At 34.8% G+C, this 25,744-nt stretch overlaps 1 pseudogene; it reads left to right on the top strand.

Moving 5' to 3' along the window:
• Window positions 1-457: 457 nt before the first annotated feature.
• LOC116631910 lies at window positions 458-1,057 on the top strand (annotated as a pseudogene).
• Window positions 1,058-25,744: the final 24,687 nt, after the last annotated feature.

The following is a 25,744-nucleotide window of genomic DNA, read 5'->3' as shown; positions in this document are numbered from 1 at the left end:
GCAAGACTCTTGTGTTCAGTCATGGTAGAGTAGACACCATGAACACTGGCAAATGCCACAAATATCCCTGCCTAGAATCTCCCCAGCATAGGTGGTAGAGCCATGGCCAAAGAGGAGGGCGTAGAATAGAGAGAAAGTCTCTTAGTACTGTATTTAGATAGGATAGAACTAAACAGAAGTAGTTGAAGATATCCCTCACACTATTTATTTTCCTCAGTAATGATTATTTATTGAAGGTTTATGACATATTATACCCTATGATTATGAATATATTCTAGCACGATTTTTAAAAAGTTACCTATAGATGTTTTTCACCACTAAATACCTTGGGGGGAAAAAGACTTTGAAAATTGTAGTTTCAAATAAAATGAAAATACATTAAGAACATAACATAATCTAGATGTCTTCTTCCTGCCTTGTCTTCGGCGTTTTTGTTCTCAGAGCTGCTGATAGCAAGATGTCTTCAGGAAATGCCAAAATTGGGCATCCTGCCCCCAACTTCAAAGCCGTGGCTGTTATGCCAGATGGCCAGTTCAAAGACCTCAGCCTATCTGACTACAAAGGAAAATACATTGTGTTCTTCTTTTACCCTCTTGACTTCACCTTTGTGTGCCCCATGGAGATCATTACTTTCAGTGACAGGGCAGAAGAATTTAACAAACTCAACTGTCAAGTGATTGGTGCTTCTGTGGATTCTCATTTCTGTCACCTGGCATGGATTAACACACCCAAGAACCAAGGAGAACTGGGACCCATGAACATTCCCTTGGTATCAGACCCCAAGTGTACCACTGCTCAGGACTATGGAGTCTTAAAGGCTGATGAAGGCATCTTGTTCAGGGGCCTCTTTATCATTGATGATAAATGTATCCTTAGGCAGATCACGGTAAATGACCTTCCTGTCGGCCGCTCTGTGGATGAGACTCTGTGACTGGTTCAGGCCTTCCAGTTTACTGACAAGCATGGGGAAGTGTGGCCAGCTGGCTGGAAGCCTGGCAGTGATACCATCAAGACTGATGTCCAGAAGAGCAAAGAATATTTCTCTAAGCAGAAGTGAGCGCTGGGTTATTTTAGGGCTGGGCTGCAGTGGGTGACCATGAAGATAAAATCTCTTTTGTACTATTGTCATGCTTAGAACATAAGACTTTAGACTCTGTACAGATGTGGTATGGGGACAGGACAGGCCTTTCCTGCAGGGGTTGGGGAGGCCAGCCTTTCTTCCTCTGGAGAGAATGGCCTGAGCTGTTATGGGGCAGGCCAACTCTTATGTACAGTAGTAGGGCATCACTGTTTGTCTTTTGTTGTTTCTATTAAACTTGAACTGAGACAAAAAAAAAAAAAAAGAACATAACATAATCTATGCCAAAAAATCATGAAATCTGATTAAAAATATGAAGAATAAACCCATGTAGATTGGACACATAAAAAAAATCTGATTCCCATACTGCATAGTTGCCCTCACCAAGAAATCAGGATTTTCTTTTCCCTGTGTCTTTGGAACTATTCAAGCAAAAGACTATTAACAGCCTGATGATCCTGCAAAACATGTTTACCTCAGGAAAATTACTGGGCAATATGGAAACCACAGGAGTGGGTTAAGCTGCCCACTCAAACGCTCTATGTTGTCTTCAATTTAAGGTTTGATGAATCAGAGCTAAAAAATGTGACACCCCCCAACACACACCTGTTTCTATGAGGAAGTCAAGTATCAAAAAGTCCATGAACACCATTTCCCTGGTTTCTTATTAATGACATGACACTACTGTGAATTTTGGAAGTTGTGGTCCCTACAGCCTCCCAAAGGTCGTTTGTAACTACATCTCCTATGAGCTCCGAGCCCTTGCCATCCATGAAATAAAGTTGATCGGCTGACAGTAATGAGACAAATATGTATTAGCTTCATGCCTCGGAAACTGTAATGCCCCTAGTGAATCCTTGACATTTACTGTGTGCAATTTCCCCTGGTGTAAAATGCAGTTTAAAAAACAACGGGAACGCATGAACATGCCGGCAATGACGATGCCAGCCAGGAACTGACTCGTTTAAACGACGTTATAACCTGTTCCGTGAGTATTGATTAGAGTGCATGAATAAAATAGCTTCAGGTACTTGGAAGGGATTTTAATAGCAAATAATTCTTTTACAACAGTTTCTTTCGATTTGAATCAGGACCTGGCCATTACAAAAAAAAAAAAAATCTAGCTTTTAGAAATGTGAATTTTTCACAAAGCAAGGCTTAATGACATAAATCTGGTATCATCACTTCCCAAAGCACCTACAATAACATCCAAAATCTAAACTCTTATAGCTCTACAATCTCACTATGAAATTCTCTAGGCTCTAGCCACGATCTAACTCATCCACGTTATTTTCCCACCTCTATCCTTTACCTTACTATAATCCAAACAGTCTTCTCCTTCTCTGGCTCTAATATGCTAAGCCCAGCCAGCCTCTGGGACTTGACATTTGTAGGTACGTCTCTTGCAAGGTTTCTTTCCATTGTTAATCTTTGCATGGTTGGGCATGCAACTTTTCTTTTCTTCCTTCCAAGCATTGCTCAGACTTATCCTAAGAAAGACTTTCCTGGGCCATTCAACTAATTTGGCCATCATCACTCGCTCTTTATCACATCGCCCTGATTTATATTCTTTATATAATATTATGTTTTTGGCTTACTTTTATTCCAAAAGAATGTGAACTCCAAAGAATAGTAGCCCCTGTCTGCCCTGGTTTGGATCATAAAAAGTTGCTCTGATCCTGATATATTTAGAGAATATTCTGCTTTCCCCTGAGCATGTCCACTTGGAAATGGATTGAAAAGTATTTTCAATATCTTGGCAAGGATCATAAAGTCTATGAATAAGGGAATCAGAAAAACTACCTAGTCCAACCACCTCGTTTTGAAGTTGGAAATGCTGGATTGAAATGGCAGGCTTAAACCCTCATTTCTGGCTCCTGTTTCAAACTTCTCTCTGACATATCAGAGTCTATTATGCAGATTTAGCATTAAATAGGCTTTAATAAAAATCTCAGTTTTGTCTAAAATTATCAAAATGTTTGAATATTAGATATAACTTATTCCTTGAAATTCTGATAAAAACCTGATTTTTTTCATAGAAAAAAGAAACTATGCTTGTATATAAAAAATTTTCCACAGCTTTATCTGTCCAATGTAAGATTCCTCAAATCATTTCCATTTTCATTTTCAAGGGTCTGCTTAACAAATTTATTCATTCATGCATTCATTTACTCAAAGTTTAATGTTTATAAGGTACTGTGGTAAGCAAAGCAGAGAACAGGAGCTCATGGACACAAAATATTTCCCAATAAACTGAGGTGGCAAGAATGGCATCTGCCTAATAGTTAAATAACCAACAAAGGTGGCAGAGATGCCACGAAAACCATCATCTTCATGAAATATGAAGATTCATTTTCTGAATGGCTACTTATCAGGAATTTTGGTTGATTTTCAATTCTCATATTCTTTCTGAAAACTAAGGATTATAATTTCTATTTTATAGATGAAGAAACTGAGGATTAATAAGGTGAAGAAAATTGTCCAAAATCACACAGGTCATTACTGCAAAGCTGAGAATTTGACTCTAAAAACTACAATCTTTATCCAGCATCGATGGTTTTCCATCTGTGCGCACAGAGGCCATTGCAACATTGAGGGGTGGATACGATTAGTATGTGCAACTCCACACACCCAGCCACTTTCATCCAGGGCCCCTCAGTGCCTTTCTGGTTTACAAGATATAATGAGTGCAGGCTATCTTCTGTGTCTGACACTGTTTTAGGGAGGTTCCTGTAGATCTAACTGGCATATGTCTTTTATTATTTAAAACAAGAAATTAGATGATTAAAAACAGGTGTTTTTTTCATTTCTTAAAAAGATTTTATTTATTTATTTGAGAGAGAGAGCAAGAGAGCAAAAACAGGGGGAACTCAGACGGAGAGGGAGAAGCAAGCTCTCTGCTGAGCAAAGAGCCTGATATGGGGCTCAATCCCAGGACCCTGGGATCATGACCTGAGCTGAAGGCAGTCACTTAACTGACTGAGCCACCTAGGTACCCCAAAAAACAGGTTTTACAGACTAAATGTAAAATAGTAAAATAGTATGTAAAATAGTAAAAATTATGAAATACAGAGGGGTAAGGATAATAAAAGTCTTCGGCCATACAAGATTTGGTACAGAAATCACTAGAAGTTCCACCATGGGTTAGAAGGAAAAAGAGAGATGAATGCAGATAGAAGTAATCCTGAAGAATTTCACTAGGACCAAAGATGATAAGCAGCTGTGTACTTTGGTGTGGTATACTGGCTGAGTTCTAGTCTGACAGTTCAGGTTCTCCAACCTATATAGGTTGTACTCATCCTTACCAATTGCTATTTTAAAAACCATTTTTGATTCACTGTAGAAGGGAATGTAGGGGTGCCTGGGTGGCTCAGTGGGTTGAGCGTCTGCCTTTGGCTCAGGTCATGATCTCAGGGTCCTGGGATCGATCCCCGCATCGGGCTCCCTGCTCAGCAGGGAGCCTGCTTCTCCCTCTCCCTCTGCCACTCCCCCTGTTTGTGCACACTCTCTCTCTGTCAAATAAATAAATAAAATCTTTTTCAAAAAAAGGGAATTTAAAGGGAATAAGGTATGTTTTAAACAGAGATGGTCCAGGTTTTATGTTATATACTTTCCACTTTGAATCTCATACTATCTACCTGCGAGGTAGTTGCCATTATTTACATTTTATAGATTTAGAGAAACAGCTCAGAATTGAAACTCTTTGCCTAAAATTAAGCAACTAATATTTTTTATAGGTAACTTCATTTTGGTATTTTGTTGTCCAGCATCCATTATTCTGTCTTCTTTTAAGAGTACCTTAAATTTCTTTGGTGAACTACCTCTTTCCAAATGGTAGTCCATATCCTACCCTCGGTTTGAGGAACATGCAAAAGAATGTTATGTTTCTTTGTCCATAGTGATGCCTTTATAAAGGATCATGACCCAGCCAAGACAATTTCAAATATAAGTAGAATTTTTGCTTGAGTGACTGGGAAAGGGACAATCTCTTCTCTTCTTGAATCAGAGCTTATGGGGACATAGGTCTGATAGTACTGGAAGCCAACATAGAGGAAGGCCCATCTATAAGTATACTGGACTATAGAACAGTTACACAAAGTTAGAAAAAAATCTTTTAGATGCTAGTAAGTCTTTATGTACCTGAAGTTATAAACTTTCCCCTGAATTTTTCAGTTCCATTGGCACATTCACTCACTTGTTTGCTTAAGCCAGATTGATTGATATTTTCTACTACTTATAACAAGAAGAGTCCTGACTAACAGCTTTTGGAAATGTGTGAAGGCATTTTGGTTGTAACTACAATATAAGAGTTCTACTGGCACTTAATGAACAAAGACCAGGGATTTTTAACATTTTATTGAGATGCAGGAAAATTCCACAAAAGGAAAAATTATTCTGCCCTAAACGCCAATATTGCATCCTAGAGAAAAACTGGGTTAAGTGAAAAGAAATGTGTATCACTTGGAAGAAATCTTGCAAATTTTAGTATGCATATAAGAGGAAACATGTATAAAGTTTAGGAGATAATGGGGAAACTAGTAAGATTGCAGGGGGCTTTATATATAGCATTAATGGGATGTAACTCTAAAAGCTTTGCTGTTGACAGTATATACAAGCCATGCATTTGTAGTTTATTTCAAGGTAATGGGGAGCTATGGAAGGTTTTTGAGCAATAGAGTAATGTGATAAAAATCAGTGCTATAACCATCTCACACCCATTAGGAAGGCTACTATGAAAAAAACCAGAAAGCAATAGGTATTGACAAGGATGTATAGAAAGGAGAATCCTTGTGCACTGTTGGCAATATAAAATGGTACAGCTCCTGTTAAAAAAAGTATTGAAGTCCCTAAAAAAATTAAAAATAGAATTTCCATGTGATCCAGCAATTCCATTTTTTATTATTTTTTATTTAAATTCAATTAGCCAATATATAATACATCATCAGTTTCAGATGCAATGTTCAATAATTTATCAGTTGTATATACCATCCAGTGCTCATCACATCATGTGCCCTCCTTAATACCCATCACCTAATTACCCCATCCCCCTCAACTCTGCCCACCGCCAGCAACCCTCAGTTTGTTTCCTAGAGTTAAGAATCTCTCATGGTTTTTCTCCCTCTTTGATGACTTCCCATTCAGTTTTCCCTCCCTTCCCCTATGATCCTCTGCACTGTTTCTTATATTCCACATATGAGTAAAACCATATGATAATTGTCTTTCTCTGATTGACTTATTTTACTCAGCATAATACCCTCCAGTTCCATCCACGTTGATGTAAATGGTAAGTATTCATCCTTTCTGATGGTTAAGTAATATTCCATTGTATATATATACCACATCTTCTTTATCCATTCATTTCAGCTCCTTCCATAGTTTGGCTATTGTGGACATTGCTGCTATAAACATTGGGATGCAGGTGCCCCTTCTGATCACTACATTTGTATCTTTGGGGTAAATACCCAGTAGTGTAATAGCTGGGTTATAGGGTAGCTCTATTTTTAACTTCTTGAGGAACCTCCATACCATACTGTTTTCCAGAGTGGCTGTACCAGTATGCATTCCCACCAACAGTGTAAGAGGGTTCCCCTTTCTCTGCATCCTCATCAACATTTGTTGTTTCTTTTCTTGTTAATTTTAGCCATCCTGACTGGTGTGAGGTGGCATCTCATTGTGGTTTTGATTTGTATTTCCTGATGCCAAGTGATATGGAGCATTTTTTCATGTGTCTGTTGGCCATTTGTATGTCTTCTTTGGAGAAATGTCTGTTCATGTCTTCTGCCCAATTCTTGATTGAATTATTTGTTTTTTGGGTGTTGAGTTTGATAAGATCTTTATAGATCTTGGATACTAGCGCTTTATCTGATACATCATTTGTAAATATCTTCTCCTATTCCATGGGTTGCCTTTTAGTTTTCTTGACTGTTTCCTTTGCTGTGCAGAAGATTTTATCTTGAGGAAGTCCCAGTAGTTTATTTTTGCTTTTGTTTTCCTTGTCTTTGGAGAAGTATCTAGCAAGAAGTTGCTACAGCCAAGGTCGAATAGAATTTCCATGTGATCCAGCAATTCCATTTTTTTTTTTTTTTAAGTAGGCTCCTTGCCCAATGTGGAGCCCAATGTGGGGCTTGAACTCACAACCCTGAGATAAAGACCTGAGCTGAGATCAAGAGTCGGATGCTTAACTGATTGAGCCACCCACGTGCCCCCAGCAATTCCATTTCTGAATATATATCCAAAAGAATTGAAAGCAGCATCTTGAAGAGATATTATACCCAGGTTCAAGCAGCATTGTTCACAATAGCTAAAATGGGGAAGTAACCCAAGTTTCCAACAATGGATGAATGGATAAGCAAAATGTGGTATACACACACAGAGAATATTATTCAGCCTTAAAAAGGAAAGAAATTCTGTAATATACTACAACATGGATGAATCTTGAAAACTTTATACTAAGTGAAATGAATGAGTCACAGAAAGACAAACACTGTATGATTCCACTTATAGGAGGTACTTAGGGTAGACAAAGTCATAGAGATAAAAAGTAGAATGGTGGTTGCCCAAAGCTGGGGTATGGGAGAATATGGAGTTACTATGTAATAAATATTCAGATATAGGTTTTCAGTTTTACAAGATGAAAAAAGTAATGGGAATGGATGATGGTGATGGGTATACAACAATATAAATGTATTTAATATCATAGAACTGAGCACTCAAAAATGGTGAAGATGGTAAATTTTGTTATGTGTATTTTAAAATAATTGAAAAAAAGAAAAATAAAACAGTGCAATAGGACAACTAAGTTGGAAGAAGTACAGTGGCTAAATTACAAAACAGAGAGGAGACAGAAAGACTAATTGGGTAACCTAAAACACTCATGCTTTTTCATAGAAAAAGTGGTATACTTATACTGTCATTCTTGGTTGTTTTTGTGGTTGTTGTTTTCCCAGCATATTAAGATTAGATATATTTTAAAAGGACAATAAGAAATCAGTCCCTTGGCAAGGAGTATGTCTGTGTGTGTCTGTGTATGCTTGTGTATGTCTCTTACAGCTAAAGTCCAAATAGAGACTATGATCAAACACAGAAAAATAAATAGTACCATCTTGATATGAAGTGTGTTTCTAGTTCTTTTGTGAATGATAGCCATTTTCTTAGTCTAGATAAGACCACTTTTATTTGATTAGAACTACAAAGCTGTGAAATGACAGTTCCTCACCAGGAACCGAATCAGCTGGCATCTTGACCTGGGGCTGCAGCCTCCAAAACTGAGAGAAAATAAGTTTCTCTTTTTTAAACCATGAAGTCTATGATATTTTTAATGGTAGTTTGATCTAACCAATTGAATCACTCTACACAAAAAATAGAGGCAAATAAAAGACAGGACATAAAGAAAGACCAAAGAAATAGAGTGATCTCTTTAGTCAATTCATAAAATAAAATGCATAGGCAGATAAATTATTCATTCTGTGATCAAGCAAATATGGAACAAAGAATAAAATGTTATTACCAATATTGAACACCAGGTATGAAAAGAATTCTTACTAGAGAAGGATTAATTTCCTATGGACTTTCTGCCTCTAATAAGAATATATGACAGTTATCATATAATATCTCGTAACAAGGGTTTCTCTTTATATTATTATTTTTTCTCCTACCAGTTTTCAATCTCTTTGGAGTCAATAATTCTATTTGTGTCTGTATTTATATCCACATCCACATCTATGTCTAATAAAGGCTTGATGATTGTTCCTAGTTTTCATTTCATAAATATATATTGATTGATTCATGGATTTAAAAGCTGGCATATCACATCATATTTTATTATCCATTCTCTTGCCATAGACCTACTAGGCTACAAATTCCTTGAAAGCAGAGACTGCTTTTTTTTTGTCATGTAGTATATATTTAATAAATAGCTACTGAGTGTAAATAAATGCCATAATAAATCAAACTGAGAACAGGAAGCTGTGAGTTGAGTGTAAGAGACTACTTTCTTGAATGGAAAATTAATTGTGAAAATGTATTACCACATGGAAGCCATTGGCATCCGGGACATTAACAAGGAAGCTGAGAGAATGTTAAAAAGTAACCAACACTCGAAGGAGACTGAAAAATAAGATTTTGTGTTGAGAAGGCTTTGGAACAGAAAACATACATTACGGACAAGATAAATTAGCATTGAACTCCAAAGAAAAGAACACACACACACACACACACACACACACACACAGCTCATTGCCCTTATTTTGAAGCATTTATAAAATATAACTATTTCTGTTAAATCTATTTAAAAGTATCTTAAATACAAGAGGGAAGGTCATTATACAGCATAGGAGTCTGTAAAGGTTCTGGCAAAAACTCTTTCCTTCTCAATTGTCCAACATACCAAATGCGTGACCTTAGCCCATCATGAAGCACCTGTTCTTTGAATATGTTTTGATCAGAGTGAACCAACACAGATAAACATAGCTAATAGCCTTCTGGACTGTATTACCAGCTAGTTAAAGACAATAGTAACCACAAAACAGCAAGACATCTCAGACCCCACATCACCTGATGCTTTAGAAAATTTTCAAGGGCATTGAATTTAGGTTTGAATGGAAGTAACTTTTCTCTCCTGAGTGGCAGCTTTGAAGAATAATTAGGAAGCACTAGAATAAAAATTGCATTTTATAAAATCCTAGATTTGGTCATGCAACATAACATCAGTGTAAGTGGGAAACAATTTATTTGAAAAGAAGAAAAAAAAACTGAAATGAGTGATGGGAGTGGATAGAGGGGAAAAGGAGGAAAAGAAAGAAAACAGCAAAAATCAGGATTCTATTAGAGTATGCCAAAGGTCAAATTATGTTTAATAACCTTTCTAATTTTATGAGGTATAAATATGATGATAGTCATGTCATGACATCATTTAGCCCTAGAATTGAAGGAGTGCTTGGTCATTTAGATAATGGAGCTGAGGATGGTAATAGGATGAAACGTATAGTGCAGGGTGACAGGTTAGTTCTTTTAGGATCATAGGCTCCTTCGTAGTGCTGCATAAAAGGGATTATTATATTGGCTTTCAGAAGTATCTTGACATTTCCATTAAAATCATCATTTTGACAGGTTTATGCATTCAGCCCCTTTCATTTGCATGGGATTGAAACTTGACATTAGAAATCCTCAGACCAAATGCATTTTAAGCATCATGCATACTTGCATATTTATGTGTGCACACAGCAAATGCAACATGTAAGCCTAAAGGGTACATAGCAATTCTTAATAGCCCTTGTACTTTATAGTTTTTACTTAATTGCTCATTACTTTAGTATTAGGTAATCCACCAAAAAGCTGAAAAATATTTGAAGAGTTAGGATGAATCTGGTCTGCATTAAAGCTATATTTTTGGGAGTAGCCAGTATATTTAGTGTTTAGCAAGTTAAGTATACTGGACTGTTAGTGCAATTCTTAATTTGGTGAAGCCATTCATACACCAATCTTCCTTAACCTACAATGGGTTATGTCCTGATAAACCCATTGAAGTTGAAAATATCATTTAAGTTGAAAATGCATTTAATATACCTAACCTATTGAACAAACATCATTGCTTAGCCTAGTCTACCTTAAATGTGCTCCAGAATGCTTACATTAGCCTATAGTTGGGCAAAATCTTCTAGCACAAAGCCTACTTTTATAATAAAGTGTTGAATATCTCACAAAGTGTATTTATACTGTACTGAAGTAATGCAGGTGAAAAACAGAACAGTTGTACGGATACAAAGTGGTTATAGGTATATTGGTTGTTTACGCTTGTGATCGCATGGCTGGCAGGGAGCTGGGGCTGGCTGCTGATGACTGGCCTCACGAGAGATTACCAAAGCACACCACTAGTCAGGGAAAAGATCAAAATTCAAAATTCAAAGTATGGTTTCTACTAAATGCATCTTGCTTTCACAAAATCGTAAGTCAAAAAACCCTAAGTCAAAACATCTTCAGATGAGGAATGTCTGTAATGTAAATGTTATTACATTCTTTTTCATATCTTTTGGCTTTCATTTTTCAAGGGCTATGCCCTTCATTTACAACCATAAAATTTCATTCCTTTAAACTCCCATATATAGACTCATTAGCACTTATCAGGTCAAATTGGACTTTTTTAAATGTTGTCTATGCCCTAGCTACTCAAAGGGTGATGGAAGGACCAACAACATTGGCATCACCTGTGAGCCTATTAAAACTATAGTCTTGGGTGCCAAAACAGACTTGCCTGTTTGCCTCTTAACAGGATAACTATGTATTACTCCCATGCACAGTAAAGTTTGAAAAGTTATGGTCTAAGAACTACTCAGAACAAAAAACAAATAAGCAACAAACTCTGTAAAATACCCTGGAATTTTCCATTTTAAAATTACCAATATATTTATGGGGCGCCTGGGTGGCTAAGTCGGTTGAGTGTCTGACTCTTGATTTTGGCTCAGGTCATGATCTCAGGGTGGTAAGATCAAGCCCTGCACTGGGCTCCCCGCTCAGCAGGGGAATCTGCTGATATTCTGTCTGCCTGTCTCCCCATTCCCCACCACCCCTGGTCATTCTCTCTCTCTCTCTCTCTCAAATAAATAAATAAATAAATAATTCTTTTAAAATATTATCAATATATTTAGAAACAATAAATTACCAAAACTTTCAGCCTTTTACTGGAAGCCTGTTGCTATATGCAGACCTCTCAAATCCTGGATGTTTGTATGCCATTTCTACTGCTGTTAAAACCCTCTGTAGCAGGACTGTATTGCAGTGGTAGACAAACTGGCCTGTGGGCCAAATAGGCTCATAGACTATTTTTATATGGCCTGTGACCTAAGAAACGTTAGCATTTTCAGTGATTGGAGGAAAAAAAAAGTAAAAAAAAAAAAGAAGAGGAAGAATATTTCATAATACATAAAAATTACACAAATTCAAATTTTAGAGTCTATAAACAAAGTTTAGACAACTTATTTATTACCTATGGCTACAACACCCAGACTTGAGTAGTTACAGCAGAGAGCAGAGGTCCCACAAAAACAAAATTATTTACTATTTGGCCCTTTAGTGGAAAAAAAATTGTAGACACTTGCTCTATAGTATGGATTTTGTGTATGTGTGACATGTGATAATAATGATAATCATGAAGCCACTTTGTTAAATAAAATTATTTAATGTCCTTTAGAACTTTGGATACCCAGGATAGGGGAATAGAGAAATATATAAATCAGAAATTATTTTTATTTTGCTTTGAGATCAGCAAATGAAACGTTTCATATTATAAACATCCATAATATATCATCATATTGTTAAATTCTTAGATTACTGTACAACGACTTTAAAGTTTAAGTATATGGGTTTAGCTTAAGAGGAAGATATGCTATGAAGGCTTCTGGAAACAAAACTGTCTTCATGTTTACCTGTGTTTCTCAAATTAGGAGAATTGCTCAGACATTCCTCAGAACATCTGAAGTTTCTGGTATGGAGTGGGATCTTTAATATTTCTCTTTTTTCAGGGTGGATAACCCCAAATTGCCCACTTTGATAGATGTCTGACTAGTGGTAACACATCCCTCCTCCATATGGTCACAAAACTAAAACAGATGGAAATTGTTGGTGAGTAGCAAATATGTATCACTAAGTCCTCAAGTTTTACTCCAAAAGAAAGAAGAAACAGCAGTTCAGACTATTGTCTTTAAAATACTGTGAAAAATTAGGAGATAGTCATTGACAGGAAATGAGGAAGACAGAACTACTACTACAATCTACGACTTAGGAAAGGGATAAAGGATCTCAAAAACCTATGAAGGCATTGCTATAATGTGGAAGAACACAATGAGTCATTGAGAGAAAAGATACTTATCTTAGTACTCTGTTTAAAATAATAAAAACTGTAATGTTTGACACATCTCAGAAGGATTTCCATCCAAAGGCTTAGCTTTGCTGCTAAAGAGGTATGTTTTAGTTATCCGGAATATTTGAATATGTGAACATGTTTGCACACTATGCTGGATACATGAGATATTGCTATTCTAAAACAATGATTAGAAATAGCATGCCTGTATTGGTTTTAACCAATAGGGTCAGCAGTCAAGCAAGAGAGGTTTTCTCATAGGACAGAGTAAAAGTATGTGGTGAGGCATGTAAATAAATGGTTTATCAATATACTTTTCTTCCTTTGCATCCAATTTCTAAGTTAATTATGTTTTTTACTATGAATCTTTATAAGAATTCTAATCCACACCAGAGAAAGCAAAAGTACAAAGCAATAAGGCCCATTAGCATAGGTTAACCATATTTTTTTAAATGAGAAACTTACCCAGAAAGCTTTCCAGTCACCTATGGGGTCTTTAGATTGTTCTTCAGTAATATGCAGTATATTCTCACATTTACTCAAATTGGTTTGAAAATGTGTAAAAGTAAATATTCCATTGCGTGCCTCTAAGAATAAAACATGTGGCGTTGCATTCTAGCAATGAGCACCATTTTAGCATTCAGCTAGTGCTTCCTTCATGGGCTGTAACTTGGCTCATTCATCAGCCTGAAATGGGCTAATTTAAAATAGTCTGAGAAAGAAAAGGGGAAAAAAGCTAATTGTCTGCAAAGAGGTGTTAAGAATGAAATAAAAATATAGAAAATTAGCAGTTGAAGAGGTGTCTTTTTTCAGCTGTCTCAGCCTACTGTCTGAGGATGCGTACCAGTAATTTGTGAAGATGTGTGGGTATTGAATTGCTCTGTGCACAAAGCCAGTCTAGTGAGTGATAACTCCAATACCAGCTTTGACTTGAGTGGATTAGGGGCTAAATGGGTTTAACAAAATTACCCAGAGCATTACATCATATTCCTCCCATTGCTTGTGACAGAAACTATTATTTCTGTGGGACTGCTGAAATGAAGTGGTCAAAATATGAAAGAGGTAAAAGGGTAAGGGGGTAAGAAGGATGATGAAAAAAGGGGATCCTCATTATTAGACCTTATACTCTGAGAACTTGGGGAGAGTTTTGCTGAAATCAGAAGTGCCCATCTTAAAATTATATTTCTAGTCTGGTAAAGATTTAGCAAGATTATCCTTAAAACTTGCCACTTGTATATTTGATTTTGAAGTTCTACAAACATTTGAGATAAATAAAAATCAATAAAAGTGATTCCTATATGGTGACTATAGTTAACAATACTGTATTGTATATTTGAAAGTTGCTAAGAGATTAGATTTTAAAGGTTCTCGAATGGATTCTAAAGCAGAAAAAGGAATGTTTTGAAAAGTTTTCTTTGCCAATTATTATGTACAATTTCATCGGCAGTGAGCAAGTTATAGTTTTCATCAATTAAATTGAAGTCTGTCCCTGTAACTCGTGATATCCAGATGATATGTTTTGTTAATGTTCACCTTAGAAATAGTCAAATATGTTGTTAAAATAGTCGTCTTGAGTTTTCACTTCATTAATCAACTGTTTATCTCTGTCAGCTGTTTTTGTGACTCTTTCTTGATTTTTATAACTTGTAAACTCATTACAATCTAATTAAAAGACTATAAGCCAACATTAGCAGTGATTTTTCACAAGCTAATATTATTTTTAAGTCCATTTGTAGTATTACATTTTCTTGAGTCTGAGATACATTTAACTATTTTCTTTTTTTGTTCAATACACTTAGCTGGTGCTAGTCTTTCCATAAAATAGACTATTTTGTTTCACAGGACAACTAAAATAATGGTATTGTAAACATTGGATTCATATCTGAAGAAGTCATATAATCCTATTTTATAAACTAATATTTTTTTTTTCCTCTTTGCAATCCCTGAAAAAGTATGACTATGGAAGGGATATGCCTTCATCTAATGCTAAATAACTCAGCTAAAGGTATAAGATTGGCCAAATGAACATCTGAAGATACAAGCATTATACTTGTTTTACAGTTTTCTCAGACATGATTCCTTATATTTCTAGTGCTGGACAAATTCAAATAACTAAGGGTAAACTTTTTTATGTTCAATAAACAGTGATAAAAAATAGATCTTCTTTTTAGTCACTGAGTTAACGATTGTGACTTTGATCACATTTGAACACACTGAGCCTAAAAATTTTTGAAAAATTATTTAAATAACTATAATTCCTCCCTTTGAAATAAAAAGAAAGAAAAAGAACTACTAAATTACTACTAATAAAAATTTGCTTGTATATATGAGAGACTGGAGAAAGGTTCAAACAGTTTCAAGCATTTTCCCTCAGAACTCAGGACGTGGGGAGAGGGCAAAAGCAGGAACTCAAGCTTTTAGAGAATAATTAAATACTTACAGGGAATTTAGATTATTAACTTAGTTGTGTTATTTTTAAGTCAGACCTTCAGTTTCAATTAACGAAAAACTTGCATTCGTATTTTCAATCTAAAAAATAAAGCCTCATCTTCTGTAATTATTGTCTTTTCTTTATATACTGTATGCATATGCGTGAGTGCATGTTAGAGTATAGGTAACGTTGAGAGAAAATGTCATAACTAATGGGAGAAGAAATGATTATTAGTGGGAATTCTGCAATACTATGTCAGGAACATGCCCCAAAATAGCTTCAGGTTGATGGGGAATACTTTAGCTGCCAGTAGTTTAACTGTTACTGACAGAAATCCCCTAGGGCAAGGCAAGTGATGAGCAGTGTAAGGAGCAGGCAGAACATAGTTCTGGACAAATGCACAAGCCCTCGTCAAATGTGGAAACTGCCCAGATGCATCCATGTATGTCTCCAAGACGGCACCCTGAGCCCCACCAAACTTAATCATCTTGTAGCGCAGACATCAACATCTCTGGTATGTTTACTGACAAAAGAAGGATCTTTGATAAATCTTGACAGTAGGAACATCATCAAACAGAACTCTTTGGGTTTGGTTCCCTCATTCTTTAACATATTTCCTTAAGTCACATCTCTTACTTTGATTCCCAATAGATTCTATTGTCCATGAAATGAAAATGATTTAACACTTTCCTTAAGGTTGTGAAAAGTACAAAATAAATTTTAGCAGTTATTATTATGATGTTTTTCTGGCAATTCCTGGTAAACCATAAGTGGGAAAACAGTAGAGTTGAAAATTTAATTACATTTAAGAACTCTTCTATTTCCCTGGGTTGGTAATGATTGTTGTGAATCCCTTGGTTCTCTGCTTCTCCATGATAACTTCCCAATCATAAAGAGAATTTATCCAATAAATTGTTGAAAAGTATGCTTACATCCTTTTAGACTTATTTTATGGAAAACATTTTAGGGATGTCAAAACTGTTGGAAACAAACAGTCACATAGTTATTTCAATGAGCATGGAGCTACTAAAATTTGCCTGGAAGCCTACAAATGGAGTAAAGGAATAAGTACCAAGTTAGGAAATCCCAATACTGAAAGCAAATAGATATCTATCATTAGGACAGTTTCAAGATGACAGGGCAGTAAGGTAGTAGTTAAGAAAGAAGACAAATTCCCTTTTCTAGTTGAAGATATATTCCAAAGTATTTTTTACGTGATGAAAAAACATGGCAAAGCAATTGGCAAAAAATATATATATATATATTTAGGATCTTTTACTTTCCAATAGTGTTTTCTGAGTGAAAAAAAAAGTTTCAGATCCCTCTTTTTTCTGGGAAAAAAAATTCTTTCTACTTTTTTCCTCCCAAGAAGAGCATAAGATGGGGTAAAAGGAAGAGAAGATAGAATTGTCTATCTATTAAGAGAACTGGAGTCAAAGTTGGGCTCACATTCTGGTCCCACTGCTTGTTAATGCTGCACTGTTGGCAAAGTATTTCCTCTCTTGAAGTCTCAGGATTTTTGTGGATTGCATATTGGAAGTCAGTAGCATGTGCTTTATATATGACTAAGGTTATTATGAGGAATAAATCATAATATGAATCTTGAACAAAATGGTCCTATGTGGCACATGGAACACTAACCAATACTAGTTCTATCACTGTGTTGGATAGAATAGCATTTTCACTACAGTCTCAGAATTTAGGAAAGTCCTCACTAAGAGCTATGGTGAAATAAGCTTAGGAAACAATAAGTTAAAGACATAGGAACAATATATTTACTGTAAATCTCTAGATATTTCAGTTTTAAAGAGTGTATCATAAACTTTGAGAAGAAAAAAAATGTATTTGAAATCTCTTTTTAATCTAGTAGGACTTGTATGCCACAGAATAAACTTTGAAAATATCACATTTTTTATCGGGAGCCATCCAACTGGATGCCCCAAATTGAATTTCTCATCCTTTTAGCAAGTATTTTAGAGTGCTGTTACCTCCAAAACTATATAACCTTGATCTTATTTTCCATTAATCCAAAAACCTTTAGCTGCTCTCCATGATTGTAGAAGAAATTCTAATCTCATTAGCATGGCATTCAATGACTTTGATAGTAATGCCATTAACCTTTCTTCCCAACTCTTTTCTAAGGATATCAATGTCCCTTAAATGCACTAGGTGTCCATGGTTTCTCACACTCTTTCCTAAACCCATTTCCTGAAACCAAACTATTTCTTCACCTGCCAAAACCTACTCACCTCTTAAGAAAGAGTTCATGTGTCTACACCTTTGGGAAGCTTTCCCAGTACCGTGTTCTTCTAAGACAAATCCTGAACTGCTATGACATTTTTTTCATAGCTTAAGTACAGCAGTTTATTTAAGAGAATTGTTATTACATGCTATGTCTGAATCCATTTCTCCTACTTCTTATAAATTCAGAGAGGAAGTGGAATGTGTCTTATTCATTGTTTTATCTTCCAAACCCAACAAGATGTCTGGCGCCTAGTAAGTGCTCAGAAAGATGGCTTTGAAAAACTGGAAACATTGGGGGGAAAAAAACCAAAGCATGGACCCTGCTACTGTGGGTTACAAGAAATATTTCCATATATGGAAGGGAGAAATCTACTATTACTGCTCTACTAAAACACAGGTCTGCCTCAAGGCAGGTGACTACAGGTGTGCTTGCCTGGAGATAGTGAGTACAAGTCAGTCAAATTATGTCCGTTCCTCCTAAATCCAAAGAGTATTTTTCAGTTCCTTTTCAGCAAGAGAACTGGGACAGTCACAGGTTACTGAAATCACCAGGATACTCTGTTTATGTCTGTTAGGAAAGCATGAATATAGCCTACATATGGGCATTTCAAAACCGGTTTTTGTGTTTAACAAATGTTATGAATTAAAGTGCCCTCAGATTGCAGGAAAAAATGCACTATTCCTTTCGGAGCAGGAAGTTATTTTTCTCCTTACAGTAAAAATAAGCCTTGCTTAATAAACCTTGAAACACACATAAACAAAGGGTAATATTTGTGAAAGGGCAACTACATGTTTTTAAGTTGGCTAGACCTTCTGAAGCTTCCACCACAATCAGGAAGACTATAAAGATCGTTAGATTTATGTGGAAGGGGAAAAAATGAATTCTAATAGTCAAATGTAAACATAACGAATACAAAATTGACATGATTGCTAACATACAACATTTTAAAGACCAAGTAAGTTTTAATACAAAGCTTTTATATATGAATTCAGATTTTTTCCTCAAAACAGAAATAGATTATTAGCCATCATGTATGTCCAGAGATTTTGGCAAATGAACGTAATCCAGGTAAGGGGGAAAAAAAGAAAAACCTGATGTTAGGAACCTATTTACAAGGAATCATATTTTTCTTCTTGATTCAAAGATTCTTCAGTCTGAAAGACAAGTAATCTGACCTGCTGATGCTATGAAAATTTTGTACAGATGAACTGTTCTGTTCATTTCATGTAAAAGAGATCTTACAACAGTCCTTCCCAACTTTTTAAATCACTCTCAAAAGAAGGGATCCATGTGAGAGTCATCTGTACGGACTTAAACATCCTAAAGGCAACTTCACTGCCTGAGGTGTGATGCTATTGCAACTCAAGCAGAAAACTGTAGTCTTTAGTGACTTCAATGCCAGAGGAAAGAGATCCAGGTTACCAGAAAGGCTAGAAATTGAAGGGGAGAAAAATCACAGAAGGACAACCCTCAAAAGAGGAAGCTCCTCATCTGAGTTTAAACTCCTATCAAATACTTGACTGCTTTCCTGAACTACATATGAATAGAAAATATTCTGGAAAGTCTGGTGGAAAGCAAAAAAACTAGAAAACTAGGAAATAAAAGCAGATATTTTAGATGCTGCTCACCACAGGGGAACACAAGATTGGAATCCATTTAATTAGAAAGCCTAGATAAACACACTGGATTTAACATTAAAACCACAGAAGGGTCAGGAATTTTAAAAACAAAGACACAATTTATTTGCATGTTAAAGAAAGGAAAAAAAAAATACACTCCTCATAGTAAACATGAGAATGCTGGGATGGCTATGTTACATCAGATATTCAAAGCCAGGAGTGTTACCAGAAATAATGAAAGTCATTTCACAGTGATAAAAATATCAATTCATCAGGAGAACATAAGAATCATAAATATGTACTCACCAGTAGCAACTTTTCTAAATATAAGAGAAAAAAAAAGAGATGGAATTAAAGGTAGAAATAGACAAATCCACAATCTAGTTGGAGATTTTAACATTCCTTTCTCAATCTCAATAAATGATAAAACAAACAGATAAGAATCAGGGATGCCTGGGTGGCTCAGTTGGTTAAATGTCAGACTTTGGCTCAGGTCATGATCCCAGGGGCCTGGGATCTAGTCCTGCACTGGTCCATCATTGGGCTCCCTGCTTAGAGGGGAGCCTGTATCTCCCTCTGTCTGCCAGTCCCCCTGCTTGTGCTCTCTCTCTCTGACAAATAAATAAATAAAATCTTAAAAAAAATAATCAGTAAGAATATAGAAAACATGAACAACCTAATGAGAAAGCCTGAGCTAACAGTCACTTATAGACCTTGCACCAACAACTGTAGAGAACAGATTCTTACAAAGTGCACGTGAAAAGTTCATAGAGGTGTACCATGCCAGGAGTCAAGCATCAATAAATTTCAAACACTGAAATCTATTACCATAACAAAATTAATTTAGAAATCAATAACAGTAAGATGTCTAGAAAACTCTCTCAATATATGAAAATTAAAACACACTTCTAAACATCATGGGTTAAAAAAAAGAAAATCACAAAAATGTCACAAGAAAAGATTTTGAAGTGAATGAAAATGAAAACACCAAAATTAGTGAGATAGCATGAAAATGTTGCTTAGGGTAATATTTATAGCTTTAAATTCTTATAAAAGAAAAAGTGTAAAAATCTATGAACTAAGTTTCCTTCTTAATAATAAAAGAGGAAAACATTAAAGTCAAGTAGAAAGAAGGAAGTAGTAAATGTAAGAGATAAATCAATGAAATCAAAAACAGACAAAAGAGAGAAAATTATAAAAGCCAAATACTGAGTCTTTGAAAATTATAGAAAATAATGGTCTTCGTTTAAGACTACACGAAAGGAAAAGAGAAAAAATACAACATAACCTCAGGAATAAAGTAATTTTATTAAAACAGATTCTATAGATATAAAAATAAAAAAGGGATATAATGTAAACAACTGTGTGCCAATAAATTAGATAATCCAGATGAAATGGGACTGAAAAAATAACTTACCAAATCAACATAAGAAAAAACAGAATGCCCAAAATACCGTGTAACTCTTAGACAAATTGAATTTGTAATCGGAAAAAGAATCTTCCCACCAAGGAAAATCCTTATGAATATGGATAGACTGTGAATTTACCAAATGATTAAATAAGAAAAAAAAACAGCAATCTTATACAAACTCACTTTATGTGGTCATCATATCTTGATAAAAATGCCTGACAAAGATGCTATATGTAAAGAAAATTAGAGACCAAACTCATGAACATGGATATAAAAATCCTTAACAAAATATTAACATGTAGAATCAAGCAATTTATAAAAAAAAATTATGCATCATTACCAAATGGAGTTTATCCCAGAAATGCAAGTTCTGTTTAACATTGAAAAAAAAATTAATCCATGTAATTTACTAGATTAACAGAATAAAAGAGAAAAAATTCCACCTAAAATCAAGAAGAACGCAAGGATGTCCCATCTCATTACTTCTGTTCAATACTGAGGCCCTACCTCATGTAATAAAGGTAAGAAAAAAAAAATAAAGCCATAGATGTTAGAAATAAAAAATAAAACTGGGGTTACTCACAGACAACATGATTATTTTGGCAGAAAATCCTAAGGAATTCTAAAAAACAAACAAAAGACCTAAAAAGGAACAAATGTAACATGGTCCCAAGGTAAAAGATCAATATAGAACATTACTTGTAGTTCTATAAACTACCAGTAAACAACTGAAAACTAAGATTACAAAATGAATCAATACCATTTACAATATTAACAAACAACTTAAATGGCTAATAACATACTTAACAAAAACATACAAGCCTGTACCCTAAAAAATACAAAATGTTGTTAGGAGAAATTTAAAAAGATCTAAATAAATGGAAAGATATACCATTATCATAAATTAAACAACTCAATATTGTTAACATTTTCATCATATTTATCTATAAATTCAAAGAACTCCAGTTAAATTCCTAATAGTTACTTTTCTTGACAAATTGGCCAGTTAACTCTAAAATTTATATGAAAGTTCAAACAATATAAAAGAGTAAAAAAATTAAAAACAAAATATGGTTGTAGAAATTATCACAGAGGTAATCAGAACAGTGGTGTTAATATAAGGATAGTCATATAAAGCAAAGAAACAGGTAACTGTCCAGAAACAGATTCATTTCTACATGGTCAATTAATTTTTAACAAAAGCACCAATGCAATTCAGTGGGGGACAGGACACTTTTATACAAATCAAACTGGAATAAATAGGTAAATTTATAGGGGCATTAAGCCTCAATCTTTACTTAAATTGCAGACAAAAATTAGTTAAACAGGGCTCATGGAACAAAATGTACAATCTCAAATGATAAAACTTTTAGTTTTCTAATTTTCATTTTATTTATTCATTCATTCATTTTAGAGAGGGAAAGGGGAGGAGAGTGAGGAGCAGAGGAAGAGGGAGAGAGAGAGAATCTTAAGCAGTCTCCACTCCCAGCATGGAGCCGGATGTGGGGCTTGATCTCACAACCCTGAGATCATGATCTGAGCCTAAATCAAGAGTTGGACTCTTAACTGACTAAGCCACCCAGGCACCCCTCAAACGATACAAATTTTAGAAGAAAATTAAGATTTTTTTAGAAAATTAAGTGACTTGGAAAATTAAATTATTTCTTCATGACCTTGGGGCAAGCAACAATTTCTTAGAAAAAACACAAAAAATAGTAAAAATAAAAAAAAATAAACTGGATTTTATTGAAATGAAAAGGTGCTGCTGTAAAAAGTCATTAAAACTGAGAAATGAAAAGACAATCAACATGAAATAAATATTTGTAATACAGGTGTACCTGGCAAAGATCTTGTATCTAGTATGTATAAAGATTTCCTATAAAGAATAACAACAGTGACAAAAGCCTCAGTTAAAACAATGAACAGAATACTTACATAGGCCCTCAACAAAAGAAGATATATGATATATATTCAAGACAATAAGCAATGAAAAGGCTCAGCATTATTAGCTATCAGAGAAGTACAAATTAAAACACTCATATCTGAATGGCTAAAATTAAAAAGACTGACATCACCAAATCTTGGTAAAGATATGGATCAGCTAATACTTTCATACACTGCTGGTAGGAGTATAAAATGGTACACCACTTTTGAAAACTGTTTGACAGTTTCTTCTAAAGTTAGAAATAAGTTTACCCTATGATTTATTAGGATTTTGCCTAATTAAGGAAATGGGCAAATATGCCCATGGAGCAACATGAATAAGAATGTTAATAGCCTGGCCCACAAGAGTCAAAACATAAAAGCAATACAAATGCTATATCAGGAGAATGGATAAATTAATTGTGATATATTCATACAACAGTCCTCAAGAAGAAAATTTTCCTAATGACACATTCAAAAACATGGATGATTTCCAAAACACTATGGCAAGTGACAGAACCAGACACAAATACTGCATATGATATTATTTCACTTCTATAAATTTTAACAAGACTGGATAGGAAGTGTGATACAGTCTGGTCAATAATTGTCTATGGGATGAGAACTGACTTAAAGGAAGCACTAGGTCACATTCTGGGGTAATGGAAATATTCTGTCTTGATTGGGATGGCTGCTATACAGATGAATTTATCAAAAATTATCTAATCATATACTTAAGCTCTCTGCATTTCACTGTGTATAAGTTTTATTTCAATTAAAAAATATTCCGCCATGTTATGGAATGGGCTTTGAGAGAAAATTAAGCTCAGCTGCAGATAAATAAAATTACAGCTATTTGCACACCTTTGTACTCAGTAAAAATACACAAACACACTCAAATTCTTGCAAATAGTGCATTAACCAAATAAAGTAATCATTTTTAAGTACAAGAGAGGAAAACATCATAGTGATAATTTCTGATATGTGTGAAAATTGGCATTTTTTATATTTTGAATTTTTTTCTTGTCACTTAATAAAACATTTGTATTTAAAGTTTTTCCTATGTTCTATCAAATTCTGTTTATCTCATAAAAAATGTTTTAAATATAGAAAGCTATAAATGAACAGTACTGATTCTTATTTATTTTTACATGTTCTTTGCCAGTCTTTGTAACAGTTGATATTTAACAGTTAAAATTGAAAAGAAAGCATAAAAATTTACTATCTTTCAAAAATAGGATAAAGATTTAGTTTTATTTTGAAAAATATGGAAGCATGTCAGAGCCATATTGTTCATTTACAAATCAAAAACACCATATTCACATTCTCTCCTTTAGGTAAATTAATAAAATTTGGTTTTTGCTCAAAAAATATTAATGAACTAAGATTAGGAATCAGGACCAATTTTTCTCAGGAGTGTTGGATGTAACACTGGTATCAAATATTTCATTTTGCAAAGACATTATTTCATAGAAATGCATTTAGTAATAATGAAAAATAATCACATGTTAGATTTTAGTTTGAAGAAAATTCAAATTTGACATTGTAGACACTTCTTTTCCTGGATGTTATAGGACAGGGTTATGTATTTACCTGCCTGGTGGGCATTTCACTCTACCTTACATTCCTAAACCCCTACCAGGCATGTCTTTGATGCTTATAGATACGTTTCAGATTAGGTGGGAAATGCAAAGAATGAATGTCAGGATTATTAAACATTTTCATTCCATATTTGAATTCAAGAAAGCACTAGTCAACAAGAGGGGGAAATACTTCCCATGATCCTATTTCATGTTTCTCTGTATGACTAAGCCATTCTCATTCTACTTTGTCATATTTTATATTAGTATCTTGAAAAATTGTAAAGGTTACAACAGGTCTCACAAACTCAAAAATCTATTGGGTCATGTAGGTGTCATGAATAAATGAAGCGTGGATGTAAATAACTGAGCTCCTGGTGAGGATGGTGACCTGGCCCCCTCCACAGCAGGGGCTGCTCAGCTTAGCATAGTACCTTCTAGAACTTATACATTTTCACAAGAGGCAGAATATCCAAATTTGTCTGCAAAATGTTTGATGTTGAAAATAAAGACTCAACAAATGTTAGATGGTGTGCAAGCTAAAGAGAATCCACCTTGTAATCCAATGTTATCTGTGAAATATCAGTTTAGAACCAGTGAAATAAAAGTACATTTCTTAATTTATCTCATAGATAGTACATTAAATGAGAGATTTTATCACTTCCTTTTATAATGACACACACACACACACACACACAAAAAGACACAGAGACACCCAAAGAGTTAAGTTAATCCTAGAACTATAACTAGGTCCTATACTCAAATCTTCTGATTCTTAATACATTGTTCTTCTCTCAAAAACATTCAACTAGGCAGCCAATCTTCCAAAAATGGTAATCGACAGAAAGCAAGTTGAGGTGAGGGAGCAAAGGTATCTCTCGGCAAACGTGATCTTTTGTCCTCACTCTTTGCCTTTGGATTCCATCTGCCTCTAATCCTTTAGTGTCACTACTTCTTCCCTTATTCATCCTGCCCCAGACCCCATGGTGTAGAAAGAAAAATGCTGAAGAAAATCCTACTAAGAATACAACATATATGGTTATTAGGCATAATTTGAACTTTAAAGTGGAATGCCAAAGAAAGGTAAATACTTAATTAAACCAAGTTACATAATGTTTAAATCTGAGGCATCTATCTATAGACCAGTCCAGAGGGGAGGCTGGAGTTGACAGAGAGGTGTATAGAAACACCCAAATGTATGGATGCTATACTTCTTTGGTGACTGCTATTGATTGCATTCTATTCTGGGATTGAGTGATGTTTGAATAATTTAAGATAAAAAGATTTAAGAAGTCTTTTAAAGCTACCCTGTATTTTTCTTCCTTATAACCTTTAAAACTAGAAGAAAAAATAGAGACAATGGCAGAAAATTTAACATAATGACTCATTTGTGTGTTAATTCTAAAGCATTCATAGTGCTATAACCTTAATAGATAACATATTAGTAACTCACCTCTTCTTTGTTATTCTAATTTAGGGGGTTCTTAGGACATTCTGAGACACACAGTATGCCAAGAAAAAGGGTGCTTAGCACATTTCACTGCTAACAGTTGTTACTATAAAGTTGCAAAACCTGTAACTTTTAAAATCACACAGGTTTACT

This window comes from Phoca vitulina, unplaced genomic scaffold (genome assembly GCF_004348235.1).
Source record: "Phoca vitulina isolate PV1807 unplaced genomic scaffold, GSC_HSeal_1.0 scaffold6, whole genome shotgun sequence".
Classification (NCBI taxonomy): Eukaryota; Metazoa; Chordata; class Mammalia; order Carnivora; family Phocidae; genus Phoca; species Phoca vitulina.
This window is presented reverse-complemented; position numbering and strand designations above follow the sequence as displayed.